This window comes from Taudactylus pleione, unplaced genomic scaffold, assembly GCF_031769625.1.
Source record: "Taudactylus pleione unplaced genomic scaffold, aTauple2 ptg000156l, whole genome shotgun sequence".
In the NCBI taxonomy this organism is placed as follows: domain Eukaryota; kingdom Metazoa; phylum Chordata; class Amphibia; order Anura; family Myobatrachidae; genus Taudactylus; species Taudactylus pleione.
Window position 1 is genome coordinate 23,446,152 of NW_028284558.1, and position 17,663 is coordinate 23,463,814.

Below are 17,663 nucleotides of genomic sequence, written 5' to 3' on the forward strand. Positions count from 1 at the left end.
TACATCAGCAATCTGAAAACCACAATTGAACAATTTGAAGATTTATTGCCCGATCTTAGGATGTCCCAATCGAGCAATCTGCGCCCATACACTACAGATCTTTTTCAGTGATTTGCAGATCGATTGCAGCAAACACAGATCTGGCAATCTTGAAAGGCCCATCATTTTGCTAGAAACGGTCTGCAAATCTGCTGATCAAGTCCATACACTAGCAATCTACAGCCCCAATCGATCTGTAAAATCCAACATGTTGGACAATCTGATTAAACAATTCCAATCACTTTTTGGTTGCAATCTGCGATCTGTGAAACCCATACATTGCAGAATTTTATACACAATTGATTGCAAATTGCACGATTGCTGCAATCCATCTCTGATGTATGGGGGCCTTTACTGTAGCTCCCTCTTGTGATCAGGGTGTAGCAGCTGTCATTGTAACCAATAGGAAACCTGTGATTGGCTAACATTTTAGGCTGCTTCTTATTGGTTGCTACGACAGCAGCCACAGACTGATCAGTGGAGAGAGCTTCAGCAAGCTATAGAAGGAGCAAGCAATGGTATATAGAAACTGTATGCACTGGGGTCCATAACTGTCTATTTATGCTCCTGGGTAGAGGTACAGAATATAATGTGAGAAAGAAATAATTTCTTTGTTGTGATAACAATATTAATGTGTCCCTACCACAACACAGTGATTACCAGAACAGAAAGAAGAACTATATTTGGGTCACAAGGAGAATAGTCTTGTGTTTGCTGTAAATTCAGGTTGCTGATGCAGCAAAATAAGACACACACACAAAAAAATTAAACTTCTGGTTTTATACTTCTCAATTGCCTTTTCGAAAATAGCTTAAGTTGTTATTAAAATCCACCACCCACCTTCCTTTCTGGTCTTAACATTGTGTAATAATAGATAATGTTGATTTAGGTTCTCTGCTGGGCAGAAACACTACACTTGTGCTAAAGGTAACATTCCCTAACTATGACAAAATGTATTTTGCTTGGACGGGACATCAGTTGTTGGGCTGAGCTGAGAATGTGGGTTATTATGGGGCAACAGTTTTAACTTTCTAGATGTGGGAGAAAGTTTGTTGGGACAGCGGAGGACGAATTTATGGTATAATGAGCTTTCACCAAAACTTTGGCTGCAGATCAAAAACTTCGGAGGGGCTACGAGATGCACAAAGTGAGAAATTTTGCACAAATGTCTCCAAAGATGTGAGTGACGGATATAAAGACTCCAGTCTAGAAAATAAGAGGTGATGCCATAAATATGTCTTATATAAGGTAATTCAACTGAAATATTTATTTTCTAGAATATGTTTTTCTCTGTTGTTTAATTATTTTAAGACCTGCCAAGTGCACACAAATAATAAAGGGCCTCATTCAGAGCCACACGCAATTGTAACATTCACGTAGTTGAGAGATTATTTAGCACAAAGATTTCTGAAAATCTCTACAGCGCATGTGTTACACAGAGTGTCTGCACAAAACTGATGGGCATTTGTGGGCGGTGACTGAGAGGGGATGCGGCCAATATGGTGGAGGGGTTAGGTTTAGGGTGCGGGGAGGGGGAGTTTAGGTTTAGGCACTAGAGGGAGAGGTTAGGGTTAGGCAGAGGGGAGGAAAGGTTAGGGTCAGGGTAGCAAGAGTGTTGGTATTCTAACCTTGTCGGGATGCCGGCGTCGGGATTCTGACCGCCAAGATCCCGAACGCCGACATTCTGTACCCAACCCGACTGGGAGATGGCTAGTAGTGAGCTCCTACGAGCAGGGCCCTCTACCCTCTTGTGCTACTCCCTACTTTAATTTCATCTACTTCCTACTCACCACTAGGGCACCTAGCACTTGGTTGCTTATGCTCTGTTGCTTATCTGGGTGTTATGGTCGCTAATGTAGCAATATATATAATCCATGTCCTGTTCTGTATTGTATTGTTCTGTAAGTCGCTTGTCTACAACTTGTGTATGTACTTTGTAAGGCACTGCAGAACATTTGTGGCGCCATATAAATAAATGATAATAATAATAATAATAATAATAATAGTGCAATCAAAAATGATCCATTCAGTCTCATGGAAGTGTTAATATAAGCATCTGCATTCCCAGACGCACAGCCGCAGGCATGGGAGACCATAGTCAGACAGAGAAACTGCACCTGTCATAGGGGCTGGTGCAAGTTTTGATGTTGCAACCGATGGTTGCGCATAAGGACACGCTAATCAGTATTACAACATGTCATTGCACATTCTGCGAAATGTATGTACATAAGGGAAGAGGTTTGTAGCAGCATTTGCAGAAGTAGTTGCTGCTGTGTGCCACTTAATATTCATGTTTGGGCTATGGTGGTCCCCTGTAGAAGGATTAGAAGACGTGGACCCCGGTTGAGAAAGGAAAGGAATCTGAGGCGAGGGGCCTGTATATATGCCTTCCTCATCCACAAGTACCAGATGTTGGCTAAACCTGACCAAAGGCGCGGAGTCTAACTTACTGGGAGGTCACCAGTGATCCCTCCAAGCGTGATTTGGGCTTAAACTGCTCCCAGCAAGCAGGTAGCAGCCCTTCAGAGTATCTGGTACAAGTGGGAAATGGAAGAACACTATCACAGGAAAAGCACAGGAGAATGATACTGGAAGTTTTGCACTTGGGTGATGTACTGGGTACACACCCTGTTGATCCAGACGAAGGGCTGGCACAGGAGAATGGCACTAGGAGGATGATGTATTAAGTAAACACACTGTGGCTTCAGACGCAGAACTGGCACAGGAGAATGGCACTAGGAGTTTGTACTTGGATGACGTACTAAGTACACACACTGTAGTTCCAGACTCAGAGTTGGCACAGGTGGATGATACTAGGAGATTGTACTCGGATGACGTACTAAGTATATACACTGTGGTTCCAGACACAGAACTGGCACAGGAAGATGACACTTCGGAGATAGTACTCAGATGGCATACTGAGTACACACACATGCCATGGGTAAACTATAGGAGAGTATCACTGGAAGAAAGTAGTTTGGAACCTGGAACGCTGCAGCAGCAAGTATACACTGGAAGTAACGACAGGCAACAGGAAGTTGTACAGGCAACTTCCTGTTGTCTGGAGCCCGGCTAAATACCCCAAGGTAGCAATCCATTGGAGGATAGTGTCAGCTGACAGCAGCCAATGCTACCGTTGGGTAAAGGGCAATCAGGTGATGTAGACTGTCATGGCTGCGTCCATGATGGTAACCACAGGAACCAAATCACTGAGCGAGCACATGGATGTCCTAGCAGACCCCAGGTATAATCCTCAGCGCGTCACTTGTCGCTGCAGCTGGCGTCTGACTGCTCGAGAGGTCGGGGGAAGCTGGCGCAGAGGAGAGTAAAGGCCGATCCTAGGCCACAACCTGACAAATATCAGCGCCTAAACACTTTCGTCAACAAGCTATTACATTAAATCAAAAGTACTCACATTTAAGAACTAGGTCTATTTCTCCTAGATTGCTATCACCTGCAATCTATATATATAAAAGGCTAATGCTGCTCCTCACCTCTATGGAAGGAATTCAGGTGTGTTGCCCGCCAGCGGCCACTAGTTGACGCCCCGACTGAGCAATTCAATTGTTGCTCTGTTCGGGAGCTCACAGCGACTGGCGCTGACATTTCTACTCGCAGCCCCCCAGGCTGGTGAGCAGAAATGACCGAAAACTGACCCGCTTGAGCGCTGAAATGGGACTTTTCATGGATGCAACAATGTGCCGTCATTTTGACGGGCTGCTAACTAGTATGTTAACGATCACCCCTGGCATTACTTTACTGGCACTTCATTGCTTTAATAAATGACCCACATACACACAGCAATATCCCATTTACTACAGTGATCAACAATACTTCCACATTACAGCAACACCATACATTACTGCATTTAGCAATACCCACACTTTACAGTAATGCTGCCAAATGATAGCAATTCTCTTCCACCCAATTCAACAATTACAGCAATCATCTATATCACCCACACATTTCAGCAATACCCTCCCACAATTACAGTAATGCCCCCTTGCACATCCACATCACAGCACTGCTGCCTAGCCACACCACATTGCAGTAATGCGCCCAGCCCCTCCACATTACAGCATTGCCAAACATCTTTTCCAAATGAAATCAATGACCCCCCCATCCTTCCACATTATAGCAATGCCCTCCAACCCCTACACATTACAGCAATGCTAATTGCCCCTTTATATTAGAGCAATGCCTCAAATCCTCTCCACCAGCCCAACCACATTAAAGCAATCGACTATTCTAACTCCATACTACAGGAATACCAACAACCCCAATATACTATAGTACTACTAGCACCCTTCACACAGTACACTACACGGAAATCACCCCTCTACCTACATTACACCTATATGTTACATTTCCATACAATACACCAGTACCAGCCCTGGTCCAGCCCTCTTGCTACACAATGTCATTATCACCCCTCTCACACACACTATGCCAATACCACCCCTCTCCCTGCACAATATCATCCCTCTTCCCACACTACATCAATACTACCCCTCTCACTACACAACACAAATATCACCTCTCTCCTCACACTACATCAATACCTCCCCCTCCCTACACAACACCAATATCACCCCTCCCCCACACTACATCAATACCACCCCTCTCACTGCACAACACCAATATCAACCCTCTCCACGCACCACACCAATACCACCCCTCTCCTACATAACACCAATATCACCCCTATCCCCACACTACACCAATATCATTCCTCTCCCCACACAGCAATAATATCTCACCTCTCTCCACACTATGCAAGTTAATGACTCCATACCTCTTAATGCTGAGTGCTGGTCACATGACTGACATCTCTTCATAGTCATACTAGTGCTTAGCTGCAGACAGCATCTTTAAGCTAGTCTGCCACAGTGAGTGTCATGGAGGAGCTCACTATTTTTTCCTGGGGAGGAAGATAGAGGGTAAAGGGAGGCTGTGAGCAGGAAGAGGATGGATGGTTCTGCTCAGTAAAAAGGTGACTGGTTCCTGGGAATGGGGCACGCAACAGCAAGTAATCCAATGTTGGGTCCGGCTACTAATAGGCCAGGGCCAACCACACTGAACCTGGGCAACCTTAGCACCCTTCATCATTAAGTCATGCCCACATCTAATTTTCTTACCGGCCCTTAGAATCAACTGGAGGACAGCTATGAAAAGTAGGCAAGTATGGCTAAATATACTCCTTAAAATTATATTTAACAGATACAGTAGCATATAAAAACATGTTACATTTATAGTGTGTTAAAGCTGTTTGGTTTATTACTTTATCCTTTTACATGTCTATATAAAGTTAGCCATTGCCTGTTCCTCTATGAAAATAAATGATTCTTGATGAGAATTCCATGTACTGGCTGGATCACGATAATTGTGCTCCTTAGGAATATTTGTGATCAAACTAAAGGAAGTTTTGACAGATTCCTGAATGGTTCTAAATGATTTCCTGAGTTTAGTCACAGGATCTATCGCCTAGAAGACAGCTCTCACCAGCAACTCATTAAAATATTGCTTCAGGCAATTATAACAGGAAGCACAAGACAAGATTGTATTGCTGATTTTCTCAAGAATGGTATATACAGTAACAAATATACATCACCATAAGGCCTAGCAAAATCACAAAAGGTACAAAATATTGAAAAGGCAGCGATCGAGAGTGAAACAATCGCAACAAAAGGAATTGTGTACTATCATGATGTACAATATTTGGGGTAAATTTACCAGGTGTGTTTTGTGTTAACTATTGTTGCCCTGTTACATTTAACGGGAGAAAACTCTGAAGACGCAATAGGTTTGAAAATCTCCAAATTGTAAACTTTCTCCTTGGTGTGGTTCTGGCGGATAGGGCAGCATATGGGAAAATGGTGATGTGGGCTCAGGGCCGGTGCTAGGTCACTCGGCATCTAGTGCCATCCCGTGCTTCTCCACCTTTTCCCTCCACCCTCTCTCCTCCTGAGCTTAAACTAATAATACCAGCAAGGGGGAGTAAACAGCTGTGTTTTTCCGGAGCCAGACTCTGGCACCCTTGTATGGCCGCACGTAAGGAACCTGCCTCGATCCGGCCCTGTGTGAGCTTGGCAAATTTAGGGGCGCGATCTGTCCTGTGCTGATTTATGTGACATGGATTTTACTACTGCAGGCTTTTCTATTTACATCTCATTTATCTTTTTTTTCTTTTAAGTAAAAAAAGAGGATCAGAGAAGCATTTCTATTGTATTACATTTATAATACAGGTTTAGTCTCCCATATCCAAATATTCCGAAATACGGAATATTTCGAAATATTGAATTTTTGCAGCGTGACTGAGATAGTGACACCTTTGCTTTTTGATGGTTCAATGTACACAAACTTTATTTAATGCGCAAAATTATTAAATATATTGTATAACATCATCTTCAGGCTGTCTGTATAAGGTGTATATGAAACAAAAAAGCATTCTGTGTTTATCTTTGGGTTCCATTACCAAGATATCTCATTATGGTATGCAAATATTCCAAAATACGTAATAATCCAATATCCAAAATACTTTGGTCCCAAGCACTTTGGATATGGGAGACTTAACCTGTACTACCTATTTTAGAAGAAGGAGTATGATGGCAGTACCCATTCAGCAATGGCATAGGTTGTAGACGTGAAGAAAGTGAGTCTAGTAGGCCTAATCGTGTATATAAGGTATGTTCCTGTCACTACAGAGAAGATGGGAATATGATGGGGGTACAGTCTCTGGGATTGGTTAGTATTTGGCTTACGTGGAACTAGGACAATTTATAATGTGATTATTATTACCAGTTATTTGTATAGCGTGTACATATTCTGCAGCGCCTTGGGTAGAGGTTTCATCTGTAGCTAGAAGGTTTGCTGTCTAATTACCACCATATTTCTCTTTTCTACATGGAAAACATAGAACTCTGCAGCTATGTATGTGCAGTTCAAAGCAAAACACGTTAGTGCAACAAATGCTGTTCATATTACACATGATCCTTGGAAGCAATCAGACCAAATTTAGATAACAGTTCTGTGTCTCCAAATGTAAACAGCACACAACATGACTCTCTTGTTATATGTATGGCACACAAGCTGGTACCTTACAACCATCTGGAAAATACATTGGTTGCGGCACAACAGGTTGGGTATGGGATCCCGGCGATCGGGATGCGGACGGTCAGAGTACCGACAGAATTTTGAAAGTATACTAAAACTTACCCTAACTCTCCTCCTAACCATAACCCACCTTTCCCGCAGCCTAATCCTAACCTTCCCCCCCCCAGCCTAATTCTAACCATCACCTTCCACAGCCTAACTCTTCTCCTAGTGCCTAAGCCCTAACCCTAATACTTACCGTCTGGATGTTTGGACCGGGATTCTGGAACCAGGATTCAGACTGCTGTCGGGATTCCGGCGCCAGAATTCTGACCGCCGGCATCCTGGCCGCAAAGATGCTGACTACGTCCCCGGCTCGACATATCATTAGAGTAACTTTTGGTGATACACCATATCCTGACACTGATTTTCAGTGGCCTATCCCTTCCTTTACTGATCCCTGCTGCATTGAGCAAATGTGAATAAATGGAGGGATTGTGTAATAACACCTCTAACAAGTAGAAGACCCCTTTGAGTAAACTCGTAACTGTCATAAAGCATTTAATTAAAAATCTTTTTTTTTAATGTTTCGTGTTTCAATTGATTCTATTTAATTTTTCATCTACAATGTGGCCAACTTTTAATATCCTAGGGATTTTTTTGTAATGTTAACCTATATTTTGTTTTTAGCCGTTAACTTGGCAAGATAGATGGATATTAAACGGGGCTGTAGAAGATACAAACTATTTAAAAATAAATTGGTTTCTCTTTCTCTCTTATGAAATAGTTAATGTAAAGTTAGGTTATACACACACCTCCTGATGCCTGTTCATCCAGTTCTGGAAACCAGGGAGTGAGGCCCAACATAAGGTTTCTATTTTGTAAATTAAAACCAAATCTATTGGGAATAGAATTGTAATCAGGTATTAAAACTGTTCCCATTTATGTCCTCACATAATATGGTGGACAATCTACTATTTAAAGGATGTATGTTTCCAATAAAAATGTTTATATTAGGCACTTAATTGTCTGGATTTGCATTTAGTGTTTCATACACTTATCCGCGTGTCACTGTTAAGAAACTTAGATTTACTTACTGTGGGGTGACCAGGTTTGCAGAAGTGATATTACTTTAGAAAGCAGCAAGTTGCAGCCAATTCTCTGCAGGGTGCTGTAATGTTCTAGCTAATTATTTAATTCCTGTTCCTCTTCCTTTTTACATTAATGCAAAAACTTTTTTTTTTCTGATGTGCGCAGAATGTACATATTTATGTTACATATTTTTTTTTTTTTGTTTATTATGTGTTTATTTATTTCGTTAATTGAATTTTGTATATTTGTTACTGTCATGAATGTAAGCTGCGCACTCAACAGCCATGCCTTTTGTATTGTTATTATAATTATTGCTATTAATATTACCTATACTTTTTTATAATTGCTACAGCACCCCCAGTAGGTTAATAAAACACGTGCATTCCTTTAATGTGTAGGCGTTTCACAAGTGACAAATATAAACCTATTTGCATCTTTAGCTTGTTAAAAGCAGAAAATACCCAAGGAGTAGATCACTATTACTGGCAGTGGCAGCAGAAAATCCCCAGCAATGTAAAAATAATTCCTTTGCAAAGAAGTGTCATTTTGTAAATAGGAGAAACTTGAAATCTCTATTTGGCAAATTTGATTGAAAATTAGTAATTTACACCTATGGTTGTGTCTACAGCACATTTTCTGGTTTTCAGTTGTAATAAGCTACATTCCTCTCCGCTCCAAGCATATAATGGTGTATGGTTATGAAGATAGTGGATAAAGCATTGACTGAATGGTCTGACGTTGAAATGTTCTTTTCCCCAAAAGACTGTTCTCTTCAGTAGGAGATGGTTATTTCCATATTGTTGTTAGAGAATACTTTAAAGTGTAGCTCAAGTTTGCTTGTTGGGTAGTGTAGGTGCATCTCCCTGAAACTTGCCATCCAGGGCTTGCTCTGTAATCTCACGGGCTCTATTTACTACAATCCGCATTTTGAATGCAGATTGTAGGGTGATATTACCGACTTAATGCATTGCGAATTCATGCAATATCACAGGGATTTACTAAAAATCCCTTGCAGGGATAGAGCTTGCGATAAAGCTCAGTCCCTGCGAATCCCTTCCGCAGCCTAATCACGGTATTTTCGCAAAAAATACTGTGACAAGTGCCCAAGCATGCGCCGACCGTCCGCCACTAAGCCCCGCCCCCCACTAAGCCCCGCCCCCACAATCGCGCCCCCCCCTCACCTAAATTACACTTACCTCCGGTGATCGGTGCTCCAGTGATGTCCTCCATGACTCCGGTCAGCTGACATCCCATCCTGCACTGGGACCCGGTCAGGTGATGACCGGGCCACAGTGCAGGATGCGAGAGCAGCTGACCAGATGGAGGACATCACCGGAGCCCCGATCTCCGATGCCTAGTAAGCTTTTTTTTTACAAATTTTTTTTAGCAGTGATCAGCATATGGTCTGTTTAGGCCACACAGCTGATCAACTGGGGCCGGCTCCAAGCTCTGCTCTGCCTGTTAGAGCGGAGCAGGAGTCCGGTAACCGGGGGAGACCCTGGATAACGCCACCTCCAGGTGGCGTTATTATCACAGGGCTTTCCCCGGTATTTTTTCACAATTTATTTTTAGTAACTTGCACACAGATCGCATTTCCCATTAAAATTATGGGAAATGCGATCTCATTACAAAAAATAAGAGATAATTAGGGCTTGGAGTAGAATTTTACGAATTCTACTACAATTGCACTTTAGTAACTTTAGGTGATACTAAAATAATGTGAAAAGGGTGTGAAAACACCTTTTTTCACTTTATTTTAATAAAAATAATGTTAATAAATAGAGCCCCATATCTTTTATTACATCTTTCCTGCACTGTAGTTGGTTGCATTAATCACATTTTGCAAATCGCATAATTATGCACCAGACTGAAACTTATTGGAACAGTCTATCACTCTTTCCTGCCTCTACACTACCTCCTCTCCTGCTATCACATCGCTCCACAGTGTCTTTCTCTGTCCTCCTGTGCCACACTAGATACTATTGGGTGGGCAGACTTGACTTGCACCCCTAGTTTCTAGATATATCTCTAAAAGAACATCCAATCACTTAACAAGTCAGACCTACACTGTCTAGCATGGCTGCACCTCTCCAGCTCCAACTGCATCTTACAACAGTATCTCCTCATGCTTTACTTTGGTTTTAGAGCCTTCCACAATTGACTTTTGACTTTGGTCACAATCTACTACCCTGACTTTATTCAGAGGGGAACATAACCTGATTATGACACCATATGGCCCTAGGCCCCCCTACCTTACCTGTGTGTAACAAAATCTGTAATCTGTGGTTTGTAGATGTAGCCATGAGAATTATTGGGGGTGGCTCCCTCGAGTTTAACCTTGAAAGAGGTTGTATTACAACCAGCGGGCCATGTGACTGGGCTTCCACATCTAGAGTAGTAATAAGGAAGATGAGGGGGAGAGAGAATAGAGAGATTTTGGATTTGTCATTCTGGTATTTACATATTTTAGGCATCATTATATCATATTTACATGGCTTATATGTTTTGAAATGTTTTTATTAATTCCAATATATACAAAACAATCATTTGAAAAGAAAATGGCGTCGGTGAACAGTAAAAATCAAAGATAAGAGACACCAAAGGTAAATCCAGGAAAATAACTACATCATAATAGAACAGACAGAAATAACGTTGTGATACGTTAGCAAAGTGATAAAGAAATAAACATTGTTAGAATAAAGTAGTAAGTCTCTGAATACCTCCTTTTCTAATATTTCCACCAAAGTAATCAATACTCTGCACTAGGGGTGAGCGGGTTCGGATTTCTGAAATCCGAACCCCCCCGAGCCCCCCCGATCCGAGTCCGATCCGAGTCAGGCTCGACTTTTCCCGCCTGACTCGGATCTGAAATCGAGGCAAAACGTCATCTTCCCGCCTTCCGAGTCTCGCGGGTTTTGGATCCTATATAAGGTACACACGTCGGCGCCATTTTCTCACTCGGCTGTGGACAGTGAAGAGGGAGGGTGGGAGTTAGGGCTGTGTAGTGTAGTGTAGTGTAGTGCTGCTGTTGTCCACTACTTCAAAGTCCATAGGGGCTGGCTGTGTTGTGCTGTGCTGCTGTTGTTAATAGGGGCTGTGTCCACTACTTCAAAGTCCATAGGGGCTGGCTGGACTGTGTTGTGCAGTCAGTTCTCCATAGGGGCTGTGTCCACTCCAAAGTCCTGTGCAGTGTCCCAGTCCTAAAGGAGTGCTGTAGTGTTGTCCAGGGGGTGCTCTGTCCATCAGGGGTGCTCCCCCCAAGTGCTAAAAAAATAATATATTTTCTGTGTTTGTGAATTGTGTGCGCAGTAGCCGCACGTGCATCAACAAAGTAGTGCCAAGCGTGCGCCTGTGTCATAAGTAAAGGGCCGGCTGGCTTGACCGTTAAGGGTGCTGTAACCCCCGAAAGTACACTCCAGTCCAAACCAAAAAAAAAATTATTTTCTGTGTTTGTGAATTGTGTGCGCAGTAGCCGCACGTGCATCAACAAAGTAGTGCCAAGCGTGCGCCTGTGTCATAAGTAAAGGGCCGGCTGGCTTGACCGTTAAGGGTGCTGTAACCCCCGAAAGTACACTCCAGTCCAAACCAAAAAAAAAATTATTTTCTGTGTTTGTGAATTGTGTGCGCAGTAGCCGCACGTGCATCAACAAAGTAGTGCCAAGCGTGCGCCTGTGTCATAAGTAAAGGGCCGGCTGGCTTGACCGTTAAGGGTGCTGTAACCCCCGAAAGTACACTCCAGTCCAAACCAAAAAAAAAATTATTTTCTGTGTTTGTGAATTGTGTGCGCAGTAGCCGCACGTGCATCAACAAAGTAGTGCCAAGCGTGCGCCTGTGTCATAAGTAAAGGGCCGGCTGGCTTGACCGTTAAGGGTGCTGTAACCCCCGAAAGTACACTCCAGTCCAAACCAAAAAAAATATTATTTTCTGTGTTTGTGAATTGTGTGCGCAGTAGTCGCACGTGCATCAACAAAGTAGTGCCAAGCGTGCGCCTGTGTCATAAGTAAAGGGCCGGCTGGCTTGACCGTTAAGGGTGCTGTAACCCCCGAAAGTACACTCCAGTCCAAACCAAAAAAAAAATTATTTTCTGTGTTTGTGAATTGTGTGCGCAGTAGCCGCACGTGCATCAACAAAGTAGTGCCAAGCGTGCGCCTGTGTCATAAGTAAAGGGCCGGCTGGCTTGACCGTTAAGGGTGCTGTATCCCCCGAAAGTACACTCCAGTCCAAACCAAAAAAAATATTATTTTCTGTGTTTGTGAATTGTGTGCGCAGTAGTCGCACGTGCATCAACAAAGTAGTGCCAAGCGTGCGCCTGTGTCATAAGTAAAGGGCCGGCTGGCTTGACCGTTAAAGGGTGCTGTAACCCCCAAGTACACTCCAGTCCAAACCAAAAAAAAAATTATTTTCTGTGTTTGTGAATTGTGTGCGCAGTAGCCGCACGTGCATCAACAAAGTAGTGCCAAGCGTGCGCCTGTGTCATAAGTAAAGGGCCGGCTGGCTTGACCGTTAAGGGTGCTGTAACCCCCGAAAGTACACTCCAGTCCAAACCAAAAAAAAAATTATTTTCTGTGTTTGTGAATTGTGTGCGCAGTAGCCGCACGTGCATCAACAAAGTAGTGCCAAGCGTGCGCCTGTGTCATAAGTAAAGGGCCGGCTGGCTTGACCGTTAAAGGGTGCTGTAACCCCCGAAAGTACACTCCAGTCCTAACCAAAAAAAAATTATTTTCTGTGTTTGTGAATTGTGTGCGCAGTAGCCGCACGTGCATCAACAAAGTAGTGCCAAGCGTGCGCCTGTGTCATAAGTAAAGGGCCGGCTGGCTTGACCGTTAAGGGTGCTGTAACCCCCGAAAGTACACTCCAGTCCAAACCAAAAAAAAAATTATTTTCTGTGTTTGTGAATTGTGTGCGCAGTAGCCGCACGTGCATCAACAAAGTAGTGCCAAGCGTGCGCCTGTGTCATAAGTAAAGGGCCGGCTGGCTTGACCGTTAAGGGTGCTGTAACCCCCGAAAGTACACTCCAGTCCAAACCAAAAAAAATATTATTTTCTGTGTTTGTGAATTGTGTGCGCAGTAGTCGCACGTGCATCAACAAAGTAGTGCCAAGCGTGCGCCTGTGTCATAAGTAAAGGGCCGGCTGGCTTGACCGTTAAGGGTGCTGTAACCCCCGAAAGTACACTCCAGTCCAAACCAAAAAAAAAATTATTTTCTGTGTTTGTGAATTGTGTGCGCAGTAGCCGCACGTGCATCAACAAAGTAGTGCCAAGCGTGCGCCTGTGTCATAAGTAAAGGGCCGGCTGGCTTGACCGTTAAGGGTGCTGTAACCCCCGAAAGTACACTCCAGTCCAAACCAAAAAAAATATTATTTTCTGTGTTTGTGAATTGTGTGCGCAGTAGTCGCACGTGCATCAACAAAGTAGTGCCAAGCGTGCGCCTGTGTCATAAGTAAAGGGCCGGCTGGCTTGACCGTTAAAGGGTGCTGTAACCCCCAAGTACACTCCAGTCCAAACCAAAAAAAAAATTATTTTCTGTGTTTGTGAATTGTGTGCGCAGTAGCCGCACGTGCATCAACAAAGTAGTGCCAAGCGTGCGCCTGTGTCATAAGTAAAGGGCCGGCTGGCTTGACCGTTAAGGGTGCTGTAACCCCCGAAAGTACACTCCAGTCCAAACCAAAAAAAAAATTATTTTCTGTGTTTGTGAATTGTGTGCGCAGTAGCCGCACGTGCATCAACAAAGTAGTGCCAAGAGTGCGCCTGTGTCATAAGTAAAGGGCCGGCTGGCTTGACCGTTAAGGGTGCTGTAACCCCCGAAAGTACACTCCAGTCCAAACCAAAAAAAAAATTATTTTCTGTGTTTGTGAATTGTGTGCGCAGTAGCCGCACGTGCATCAACAAAGTAGTGCCAAGCGTGCGCCTGTGTCATAAGTAAAGGGCCGGCTGGCTTGACCGTTAAGGGTGCTGTAACCCCCGAAAGTACACTCCAGTCCAAACCAAAAAAAAATTATTTTCTGTGTTTGTGAATTGTGTGCGCAGTAGCCGCACGTGCATCAACAAAGTAGTGCCAAGCGTGCGCCTGTGTCATAAGTAAAGGGCCGGCTGGCTTGACCGTTAAGGGTGCTGTAACCCCCGAAAGTACACTCCAGTCCAAACCAAAAAAAATATTATTTTCTGTGTTTGTGAATTGTGTGCGCAGTAGTCGCACGTGCATCAACAAAGTAGTGCCAAGCGTGCGCCTGTGTCATAAGTAAAGGGCCGGCTGGCTTGACCGTTAAGGGTGCTGTAACCCCCGAAAGTACACTCCAGTCCAAACCAAAAAAAAATTATTTTCTGTGTTTGTGAATTGTGTGCGCAGTAGCCGCACGTGCATCAACAAAGTAGTGCCAAGCGTGCGCCTGTGTCATAAGTAAAGGGCCGGCTGGCTTGACCGTTAAAGGGTGCTGTAACCCCCAAAGTACACTCCAGTCCAAACCAAAAAAAAATTATTTTCTGTGTTTGTGAATTGTGTGCGCAGTAGCCGCACGTGCATCAACAAAGTAGTGCCAAGAGTGCGCCTGTGTCATAAGTAAAGGGCCGGCTGGCTTGACCGTTAAAGGGTGCTGTAACCCACAAAGTACACTCCAGTCCAAACCAAAAAAAAAATTATTTTCTGTGTTTAGCCGCACGTATATATCAAATCGATATAACATAAATGGAGGACCAAACTTTCTCCGATAAAAATAAAATAGAGAAAGATCAAGAACCACTTCCTCCTAGTGCTGAAGCTGCTGCCACTAGTCATGACATAGACGATAACATGCCATCAACGTCGTCTGCCAAGGCCGATGCCCAATGTCATAGTAGAGGGCACATACAATCCCAAATGGCAAAGTTCAGGAAAATGACCTTGAAAAAGACATTTAAATCAGCTGAAGAGAAACGTAAACTTGCCAATATGCCATTTACGACACGGAGTGGCAAGGAACGGCTAAGGTCGATCCCTAGTATGTTCATGACTAGTGGTTCAGCTTCACATGACGATGGAAGCACTCCTCCCACTAAAAAAATCAAAAGAGTTAAGCTGGCAAAAGCACAGCGAAGAACTGTGCTTTCTAAGAAGATATCACAAATCCCCAAGGAGAGTCCAAGTGTGGTGGTGGTTGCGATGCCTGACCTTCCCAGCACTGGACGGGAAGAGGTGGCTCTTTCCACCATTTGCACGCCCCCTGCAAGTGCTGAAAGGAGCACCCACAGTCCACTTGCTGATATGCAAATTGAAGATGTCACTGTTGAAGTACAACAGGATGAGGATACTGGTGTAGCTGGCGCTGAGGAGGAAGTTGGCGAGGAGGATTCTGATGGTGATGTGGTTTGTTTAAATCAGGCTCCGGGGGAGACAGTTGTTGTCCGTGGGATGAAAAAGCCCATCACGGTCATGCCTGGGCAGAAGACCAAACATTCCACCTCTTTGGTCTGGCAATATTTCTATCCAAATCCGGACAACAACTGTCTTGCCATATGTACCATATGTAAAGGTGAAATAAGTAGGGGTAGGGACGTCAACCACCTAGGAACATCCTCCCTTATACGGCACCTGCAGCGCGTTCATAAAAAGTTACTGTCAAGTTCAGAAACTTTGGCTCAGACCGTAAGCAGTCCAGGGACACCTAAATCCCGTTGTCCTGTTGTATCCAAGCGCCTGCAAACCACACCGTCAACTCCCTCCTCGTCAATTTCCTCCTTAGTCAGGATCGGAAGTAGTCCTGCAGGCCATATCACTGGCATGACTGACTCTCCTATCCGGGATTCCTCCGGAGGATCCTGCATTGCTACGCCTACTGCTGCCGCTGCTGCTGTTGCTGCTGCTGCTGGGAGTCGTTCATCATCCCAGAGAGGAAGTAGGAACACCACTACTTTTACTAAACAATTGACCCTCCAACAGTCCTTAGCGAGGAGGATGAAGTACGACAGCAGTCATCCTGAAGCAAAACGTATAACTGAGGCCTTGACTGCTATGTTGGTGTTAGACGTGCGTCCGGTATCCGCCATTAGTGCAGTGGGATTTAGACAATTGATGGAGGTAGTGTGTCCCCGGTTCCAAATCCCGTCTAGATTCCACTTCACTAGGCAGGCGATACCGAGACTGTACAGAAACGTCAGAAAAAGTGTCCTCAGTGTCCTGAAAAATGCCGTTGTACACAATGTCCACTTAACCACGGACATGTGGACAAGTGGAACAGGGCAGACTAAGGACTATATGACTGTGACAGCCCACTGGGTAGATGTATCACCTTACGCAGCAACAGCAGCAGCGTCACCAGTAGCAGCATCTCAGAAACGCCAGCTCGTTACAAGGCAGGCTACGCTGTGTATCACCGGTTTCAGTAAGAGGCACACCGCCGACAACCTCTTAGAGAAACTGAGGGAAATCATCGCCCAGTGGCTTACCCCACTTAGACTCTCCTGGGGATTTGTGATATCTGACAATGCCACCAATATTGTGCGGGCATTACATCTGGGCAAATTCCAGCACGTCCCATGTTTTGCTCACACAATAAACTTGGTGGTGCAGAATTTTCTGAAAAGCGACAGGGGCGTGCAGGAGACGCTTTGGGTGGCCCGAAAAATTTCTGGCCACTTTCGCCATTCAGCGACTGCGTGCCGAAGACTGGAGCGCCAGCAAACACTCTTGAACCTGCCCCGCCATCACCTGAAGCAAGAGGTTGTGACGCGGTGGAACTCAACCCTCTATATGCTTCAGAGGATGGAGGAGCAGCAAAAGGCCATACAAGCCTATACATCCACCTATGACATAGGCAAAGGAGGGGGTATGCACCTGACTCAAGCGCAGTGGAGAATGATTTCCGTGTTGTGCAAGGTTCTTCAGCCCTTCGAACTTGCCACACGTGAAGTCAGTTCAGACACTGCCAGCTTGAGTCAGGTCATTCCCCTCATCAGGCTTTTGCAGAAGCAGCTGGAGAAAGTGAAGGAGGAGCTAAGACGGAGCGATTCCGCTCGGCATGTGGGACTTGTGGATGAAGCCCTTCATTCGCTTTGCCAGGATTCCAGGGTGGTCAATCTGTTGAAATCAGACCACTACATTTTGGCCACCGTGCTCGATCCTAGGTTTAAAGCCTATGTGGTGTCTCTCTTTCCGGCCGACACAAGCCTGCAGAGGTGCAAAGACCTGCTGGTGAACACACTGTCAGCTGAAGCGGAACGTGACACGTCAACGGCTCCTTCTTCATTTTCTCCCGCAACTGGGGCTGCCAGGAAAAAACTTAGGTATCCTAAGCAACCCGCTGGCGGTGATGCAGGGCAGGCAGGACCAAGTTTGGACATCTGGTCCGGACTGAAGGACCTGGCAACAATTTCTGACATGTCTACTGTCACTGCATATGATACTGTCACCATTGACAGAATGGTGGAGGATTACATCGGTGACAGCATCCAAGTAGGCATGTCAGACAG

At 44.6% G+C, this 17,663-nt stretch overlaps 1 long non-coding RNA gene across 1 annotated transcript in view; it reads left to right on the plus strand.

The window, feature by feature from the left end:
- Positions 1-518: 518 nt before the first annotated feature.
- The window catches only part of LOC148521682 (uncharacterized), an 83,311-nt gene continuing 66,166 nt past the window's right edge, over positions 519-17,663 (plus strand). Inside the window, exons 1-2 of the long non-coding RNA XR_015878811.1 lie at positions 519-557; positions 1,152-1,287. This is a non-coding gene — a long non-coding RNA (uncharacterized LOC148521682). The remainder of the gene's footprint in view (positions 558-1,151; positions 1,288-17,663) is intronic.